This window comes from Artibeus jamaicensis, unplaced genomic scaffold (assembly GCF_021234435.1).
Source record: "Artibeus jamaicensis isolate MK-2021 breed Jamaican fruit bat unplaced genomic scaffold, CSHL_Jam_final contig_233, whole genome shotgun sequence".
In the NCBI taxonomy this organism is placed as follows: Eukaryota; Metazoa; Chordata; class Mammalia; order Chiroptera; family Phyllostomidae; genus Artibeus; species Artibeus jamaicensis.
Window position 1 is genome coordinate 46,412,501 of NW_026521486.1, and position 7,991 is coordinate 46,420,491.

Sequence of the window (7,991 nt, forward strand, 5' to 3'; positions counted from 1 at the left end):
TTGGGCTAAGGCGGCAACGTTGTCTACAAGGTCGGTTTCTGTTCTTGTTCTTTCTTCCCCATCTTTGCTTTCACTCTTCAACACTAGCCCGATTAGGTGGGTTGGCAGCTCGTTTTGGGATATCCTTAATGTGTGAACAAGAAAACCCTACTAGGGGAAAAAAATACGTCCTGAACAGCAAGCCAGACCCCCTTGATAGGGGCCCCTGCTAGGCCTCCGGTTGGGAGGATCGGCTCTTCCTAGGAGGTTGTAGGAGTCGTCCGTTTATACTTCGCAAACACATTTCACTCATTCCACCACCCCCACCCAACTTGAGAGCACTTTCGCCCTCCGCGCCTTTCTTTCCTTGTATTTACAAAGGCGCTCGCCTCTGTTGGAATGCTGGGCTGAGAGACTTCCGAGCCTGATCCCTCCTTTCCAACCGAGATGTGGTCTTGCTGAACCAGGCAACTAGGGGGCCCCTCGGCTGTGGAATGCTCCGTGCAGCCGGAAAGGCAGGACCTGTCCTTCGCTGGACACAAAAGTCCCCTTATGAGAGATAAATGTTTGTTAGATGAATGAATAAACAAACGACTTTGACCTACTGCTCTCTTCCTTTCGGGGACGTGGGAGAGGATTGGGCAGGGCATAAAGGAAAGAGTTGGGTGTGATCACAATTTTTGCTTTCAATGTTTTCCTGAGGAAATCTGTACAACTATTTCCGTGGCACGTGAGGTTGCGGGTGCCTTGGGCCTGCCCTACTGTTTGTGATAGACAAGGGAGGACCCAATTTCTCCTTTACACTCCTGTTTTCCATGCCTTCTACTGGTCAGAAAAGTCTCACCTAAACAATGTCTATCAACAATGGGCTTAAGTGCTTTAGTACCCAACTTCCCTCACCGTCATTCAAGCCTTCCTCCACCTTAATACCTCTCTTCTTATCTCTTTTTGTAGGTACTATTTTCTAAACCATGTGGTGCAGGACCCATTTTGAAATCTGTGTTGTCTTGTACACAGACTTGTTCAAGTGCGTTTGTAATCTTGTCTCCCCAGGAAGACCGCGAACTCCCTGAAGGTAGGTTTGGCATCTGATATAACCAGTGCTGGAAAAACTTACCTTCCATATACATTCCCTGGTGACACCAATCAACTCTTCTTGCTGGGAGAGCAATGTCAATGGTGGGCTAGAGAGCGCTCCCTGGAAGTTCTTGTCAATCATATATCAACTGATGTAAAAAGGTCTGAAATGACTTTTTCGTCCAGGTGAGTAAGTCCCCTGCCCAGTCAGAAGGACTGTAATCTTGTTCTGACCTCTCTGTTCCCTACAAAACTGTTTTTCTAATTTTTAGTTTAAAAGACTAACACCATCATTCATGAAACAGTTCAAGCCTGAGGCCAGGGCTCATCTTGAGCTATTCTTTTCCTCTAATATCTAGTCTATTAGCAAGTCTTGAGGGGTCTGCCTTCAAATATATTTAGGATCTTGCCACTTCTCAGTAATGTCTCCAAGGCTCTGGTCCTAATACAAGCAACTGTCACCTCTGTCCTGGATCACTGCAAAAAGCCACAATCCAACTGATCTCTGGGCTCCCGTACTTAGTGCTCATTGTCCATTCTCTGCCCAATAGTCCAAAAGACCTTCTCATACATAAATCGAATCCCATGATTAAAGGGATAAATTTATTTTCTTTACCTAAAGCCCTCCAATGCCTTCTTTTTTAAAATTGACTTTGCTATTATAGTTTTCCTGATTTTACCCACTTTACTCCCCCTCCACCCGGCACCCCCCTTCTCTCAGGCAATCCCTTTACCATCGTTCATGTCCATGGATCACGTGTATAGGTTCTTTGGCTGCCCAATTGCCTATGCTGTACTTTACATCCCCATGGCTATTGTATAACTACCTATTTGTACTTCTCACTCCTCTCACCTCTTCACCCATTCCCCCAAGTTCCCCTCCCATCTGGCAACTATCAAAATGCTCTCTGTATCAGTGATTCTGTTTTTGTTCTTCTTGTTTTGGTTTTTTAGTTTTAATTGTTGATAGATTTGTATTTTTTTAAATTTTGATTGATTGATTGATTTTTAGGAGAGGGGAAGGACGGGAGAAAAAGAAGGAGAGAAACATCAATAGGTGAGAGATACATTGATCTGGTTGCCTCTCGCACACCCCTGCCCGGCAACCCGGGCATGTGCCCTGACTGGGGATTGAACCAGCAGTGTTTTGGTTTACAGTCTGGCACACAATCCATTGAGCCACACTAGCCAGGAAAGATTTGTAATTTTTGCCATTTTATTGTTCATAGTTCCGATCTTTTTTTCTTAAATAAGTCCCTTTAACATTTCATATAATAATGCTTTGGCGATGATAGTTTTTTTGATGATAGTTTTGGCTCCTTTAGTTTTTTTCTTGTCTGGGAAGCTCTTTATTTGCCCTCCTATTCAAAATGATATCTTTGCTGGGTACAGCAAACTTGGCTGCAAGTGGCTAAATATTCTTTGCCAATCCCTTCTAGCCTGCAAAATTTCTTTTGAGAAACCACCTGACAGTCTTATGAGAATGCCCCTGTAGGTAACTAACTTCTTTTCTCTTGCTGCTTTTAACTTCCTCTATCTTTAACCTTTGGCATTTTAACTATATTGTATCTTGGAGTGGGCCTCTTTGCATCCATCTTGTTTGGGACTCTCTGTGCTTCCTGGACTTGCATGTCTATTTCCTTCACCAAATTAGGGAAGTTTTCTTTCATTATTTTTTCATTATGTGGAAATAGATTTCCAAATTCTTGCTCTTTCTCTTCTCCTTCTGGCACTCCTATGATGTGAACATTGGACTGCTTGAAGTTGTCCAAGAGGCTGCTTCTACCATCCTGATTATTTTAGATTCTTTTTTCTTCTTGTTGTTCTACGTGGTTGTGTTTTTCTTCCTTATGTAACAAATCATTGATTTGATTTTTTGGCTTCATCCACTCTACTGTTGTTTCCCTATAATTTGTTCTTTATTTCAATTAGTGTATCCTTTGTTTCTGACTGGATCTTTTTTATGCTATTGAGGTCCTCACTAAGTTCCTTGAGCATCCTTATAAACAGTATTTTGAACTCTGCATCTGAAGAATTGCTTATCTCCATTTTATTTAGCTCTTTTTCTGGAGTTTTGATTTATTCTTTCATTTGGGCCATGTATCTTTGTCTCCTCATTTTGGTGGCCTCCCTGTGTTTGTTTCTATATATTAGGCAGAGCCGCTTTGACTCTGTGTCTTGGAAGTGTGGCTTAATGTAGCAGGTGTCCTGTAGGGTCCAGTGGCAAGCCTCCCCTATCATCCAGGCTGCGTACTTGAGGTATGCCCTCTGTGTGGGCTGAATATACCCTCCTCTTGTAGTTGAGCCTTGGTTGCTGTCAACAGATCAAGGGGAGGGATTTACGCATGCCAGTCGGCTCTAAGGACTGGCTGTGACCACTTACCACCAACCTCCACCCTATGTGGAGGATCACCTGTGCAGTGCCAGGGTAGTGGTGCTCCGACGTGGTCTGCAGCTATCCACTGGGTGCACTGGCCCTGGGGTTTCCCAGGTGGTGCAGGCCAAGGTCAGCCCCAGCCTGTGTTTTGCCCAGGGTCACCTTGCCTGAACTGTAAAGCAACCTGAGATGGCTAGTACTTGTGCTGGGCTTGGAGATTTCCAAGTGAAAGCGAAGCTGTGAATCTAAGCCGACTGCTGCTAGTGCCTGGCCTGGGGCTCACTGAAGCCAGTTGTTGCTTGTTTGATAGAATTTAGGAAGTTGTGAAGCATGAGCCAAGACTGGCCATTCATATGGAAAAGCAGCTTGGGTGGGCCTGTAATTTATGTGGGGTAAAGTCTCTGGGGATCTCTCAGGCAGGTCAGACAGTGTTAGCCGGTTGGATGGAGTCTCAGATATGGCCCCAGCTTGCAGGCTCTGTTGGGGGAGGGTTTAGAAAAGGGTCAGTGGCCTCTGCGCGCCTTGATGACACACACTTCAGTTTCTCTCAGTATACTACTCATGCCTTTCAAGCTGCTACCCTGGTGCTGGAGCTCAGAGGGAGTAAACCTGAGTAGGTGAGTCCATGTGTGGGTTTTTTAAGAGGAATTGGTTGGAGCTCCAGAAGTTTCTTCCCTGGACTCAATCCTCATTGGTTTTTGCAGCCAGAAGTTGTGGGGACTTTTATCTTCCTGGCACTGGGGCCGTGGGTGGTCGGCCTGGTGTAGATCTGGGTCTCCTTGCTCCCGAGATATCCTTCCCTAATTTTTACCCGCCACACGTGGGTGAGGGGCTAGTCCATTTCACATCTGTGTCCCTCCTACCAGTCTAGATGGATGTGGTTTCTTTAATTCTGTCGTTGTCAGACTTTCATTCAACAACTCAGTTTCTGACATGTCTGAGTGATGGTTGTTCTTTATTTTAGTTGTAATTTTTATTGGTTGTGCAAAGAGGCGAGTCATACACTGCCATCTTGACTGGAAGCCTCTTCCATTGCCTTGTAATTGCTATAAGAATAAAACCCATATCTATCGCTCACCGTGGCCTCTCCTGTTTGTGTGCTTGCCTATGCCCTCCAACCTCATCTTCTACTACTCTTATCTTTTCACCATGAACTAGCCACACCGATCTTCCTTCTGCCCCTAAAACACTTTAAGCAATTCCCTTTACAGGGCTCTGCACTTGGTCTTTCTTCCACTTAGAAATCTCCTTGTCTACATCTGTGTGTGGCTGTCTTCTTATCACTTAGGTCTCAGCTTAAATGTCTCCTGGAAAAAAAACTTCCCTGACCACCCCAGCAAAAGTTTCCCTTTTATGTATTTTCTCATTGTCCTAATATACTTGTATTGCATTTTTCATGATATAAAAACATATTATTATTACTTTTAAACATTTCTAAAGATTTTGTTTATTTTTAGAGAGAGGAAAGGAGGGAGAAAGAGGAAAGAAACATCAATGGGCAAGAGATTCATCAATCCTGTTGCCCCTGGCACACCCCCTACTGGGGACCTGGCCTATACAACCCAGGCATGTGCCCTGACTAGGAATTGAACCGGCAACCCCTTGATTCCCAGGCTGGCACTCAATCCACTGAGCCACACCAGCCAGAGCTAAAAACATATTTCATCCTTATTTCTTTGCATTGATATCCCCTTTCCTGAATTTTCCTTTCCAAAACCTTTTCTGGAATGTTAACTCCATGAGAAAAAAAAGTCTTTTGTTTGGCTCATCATTGAATCTTTAGTGCTTGGTACAGTGCTTGATATACAGAAGGAGTTCAATGAGGGTTAGCTGAATGAGTATATTTAACTTTATCTCTTGGTGCCTAGAACATAATAAACTGAATGAATGTCTGTTGCAATTCCTTGTTGGTGGAAAAGGACAGGTGTTTCTTGAGCCCAGTCTTCCATAAACCACAATCATGAGAACTGATTCTAAGACTTGCTCTCAAATGGTTTATTACCCTGTCTGGCTATGTACACAGCCTGATATTATTGTCCAGGGAATGTTACTCAAAATTTAAGTACGAACACTGACATAATGGAATAATAATTAAATTCTAACATTCTACCCCTGTCCCTCCTCAAACCACACTCTTCCCTTGATTCCAATGACTTCTATATTTTCTTAGTAGGATTCCCTTCCAAGTTTCTCAATAAATTCCTCTTTCTACTCCTTTTTATTCTTTTTATCATTTTGTGTATTTTATTCTTGGGGTCATCTTTAGTAGGCATTCCGAAAACGAAGGGTTGTATTTTATAATATCTTTGTAAGACAGCTCCCAAGCCTAAAGAATAGTGTCATTAGTAACAATAGTGTAACAAATTATTTCAAAAATTAGTGGCTTCAACTCTCAAAGCTTCTTCAAATCAGAAATTCAAGAGCAGTTCTGTTGTGTGTTTGGTTTGAAGTCTCCATTGAGGTTGCAGTCAGCTAACAACTATGTCTGTAGTGATCAACTGGCCTGACTGGGGCTGGAAGATATGTTTCTAAGGAAACTTGCATGCTGCCAAGTCGGTGCTGCCTGGTTAGTTCTGATCCAAGAAGGCCTGATTTAGTGCCTCACAACAGGGCAACTGGTTTGTCCCAGATCAAGTGATCCAAGAGAGATAGAGGCAAAAGTTGTAATGCCTTTATAAACTAGCCTCAGAAGTCACTCTTACACCCTCCGTGTTCTATTAGCCACAAGAACAATTCCCAATAAAATATAGGAAGGGACTGTATAAAGACATGAATGTGAGGAGGTGATACTCTTTGAGGGCCATCCTGGTGGCTGGTTGCCACATTGAGGTTGTCAGCAGCAAACTTTTTAATTGCAAGAAACACAATATGCAATTAAAAATGGTTTAAATGATACTTTCTATGTAATCTAATAGGAATTCTGCATACTCATATAGGACAGTCCTAGGGTTATTTCTTGGACTTGATCATCTCTTTAACGACTAAGAGCTCACCATCGTTTCACTCAGACATGCTGGAAATGTCTTTTGTCAGGGTCACATGTTGGATGCAGTGGTTTCAGAGGTCATATGTGGACAGGACCACATCCACTGAAAAAGAAAGGAATGTCAATTCTGTGGATTCATTTTATCGTGAGAGGTAATATTTCCTGGAAGTACTGTAGATGTCTCAGATCCTATTGGCCAGAATTATGTAACATAGTCATGCATAAAAAACACATTATATTATGAATCCTGATGTTTGCAAGCATTAATGTTTACAATTTTTTTTAATTTATTGATTTTTTGGAGAGAGAGAGACAGTTTGTTGTTCCACTTATTTATGCTTTCATTGGTTGCTTCTTATACATACCCTGACCAGGGATTGAACTCATGACCATGGCTTATTGGAATGAGCTCTAACTAATTTAGCTATGTAGCCAGAGCCTACAATTATTAAGGTTTTGTAAGTGCACACCTTATTTCTCATCCAGAAAAAGGAAATTACAGTCCCCACAGAAACTCATCCTTAATAGAAAATATTTAGATAGTTTTACATTTTAGTATAAACACATTCAGTTCTGTGAGGACTGTAAAACTTCCCAGACTACTACTATTTTGTTTCTCTCATCTCCTCCCCAAATAAAGGTGAAAGGAATGGTTTGACTTAATGACCTTTTGTGGTATTTATCCATTGGCTTTTTTGTGTGGCCCTGGAATGGTCCATTTTGCTAGGTGTGGAATATAGTAATGAATGTGAACAAAACAGTGTCAGAAAGATGAAAAATTTATTGACCACGGTTCTTTTACTGGGTAAATTGACACCTGCTAATTAGCAATAAGTGTCTTGGAAAGTGAATTGTGAAAGCAAAATCACAGAAGTTCTCACATATGTGCTTACAGTTTAGTAAGTATGTGCAAAGATTATGCTAAGGATCAAAAATTAAGCTAGAAATTAAGATACGCAGATTAAGATGTTTTCTATACTTAGTAAAGAGAAGAGTTATATGTTTTATTGGATATCATACTATGATTCATTCTTTTGGAAAATTAAAAATTTCAAACTCTTAAAATTTTCCAAAATAGGGTGATTAAAAAAAACCCCTATTTTTATGTTTCTTGCTAGTGTTGTCTTTTCTTGTCCAAAGAAATGACAGTGACTGAATGATAGGTTCTACTCAAAATACTTTTAGGCCACAATGGACTTTCATTCCTGGCGTTCAGTTTCCAGATCTTTCTTTGCCCAGAGCTAAGATACTGGAATAGGAACTTATTAAAACTAACATACCTGCAATTCTGGTTCTTAGATGAAAAGCATTTTAATAACTGGGCTTGGTTCTGGGATCTTGATTCAGGTTAAACTCCCACTGTTTTGGTTGAAATATTTGGCACCTTCCATCTATCTGATTAAGACACCGCATCCAGTTCCAAGTCACCTCATTTGGGACACCTGGCGCTAACAACACTTTTCAACCCCTCTCCCCATTCAGTGACACCCACCGGAAAAGATGTCCTGGAACTGTTAAAAGTGTTTTTCTTGGGGTGAACCACGTACACAACACACCCTTAAGAAAGAAAAA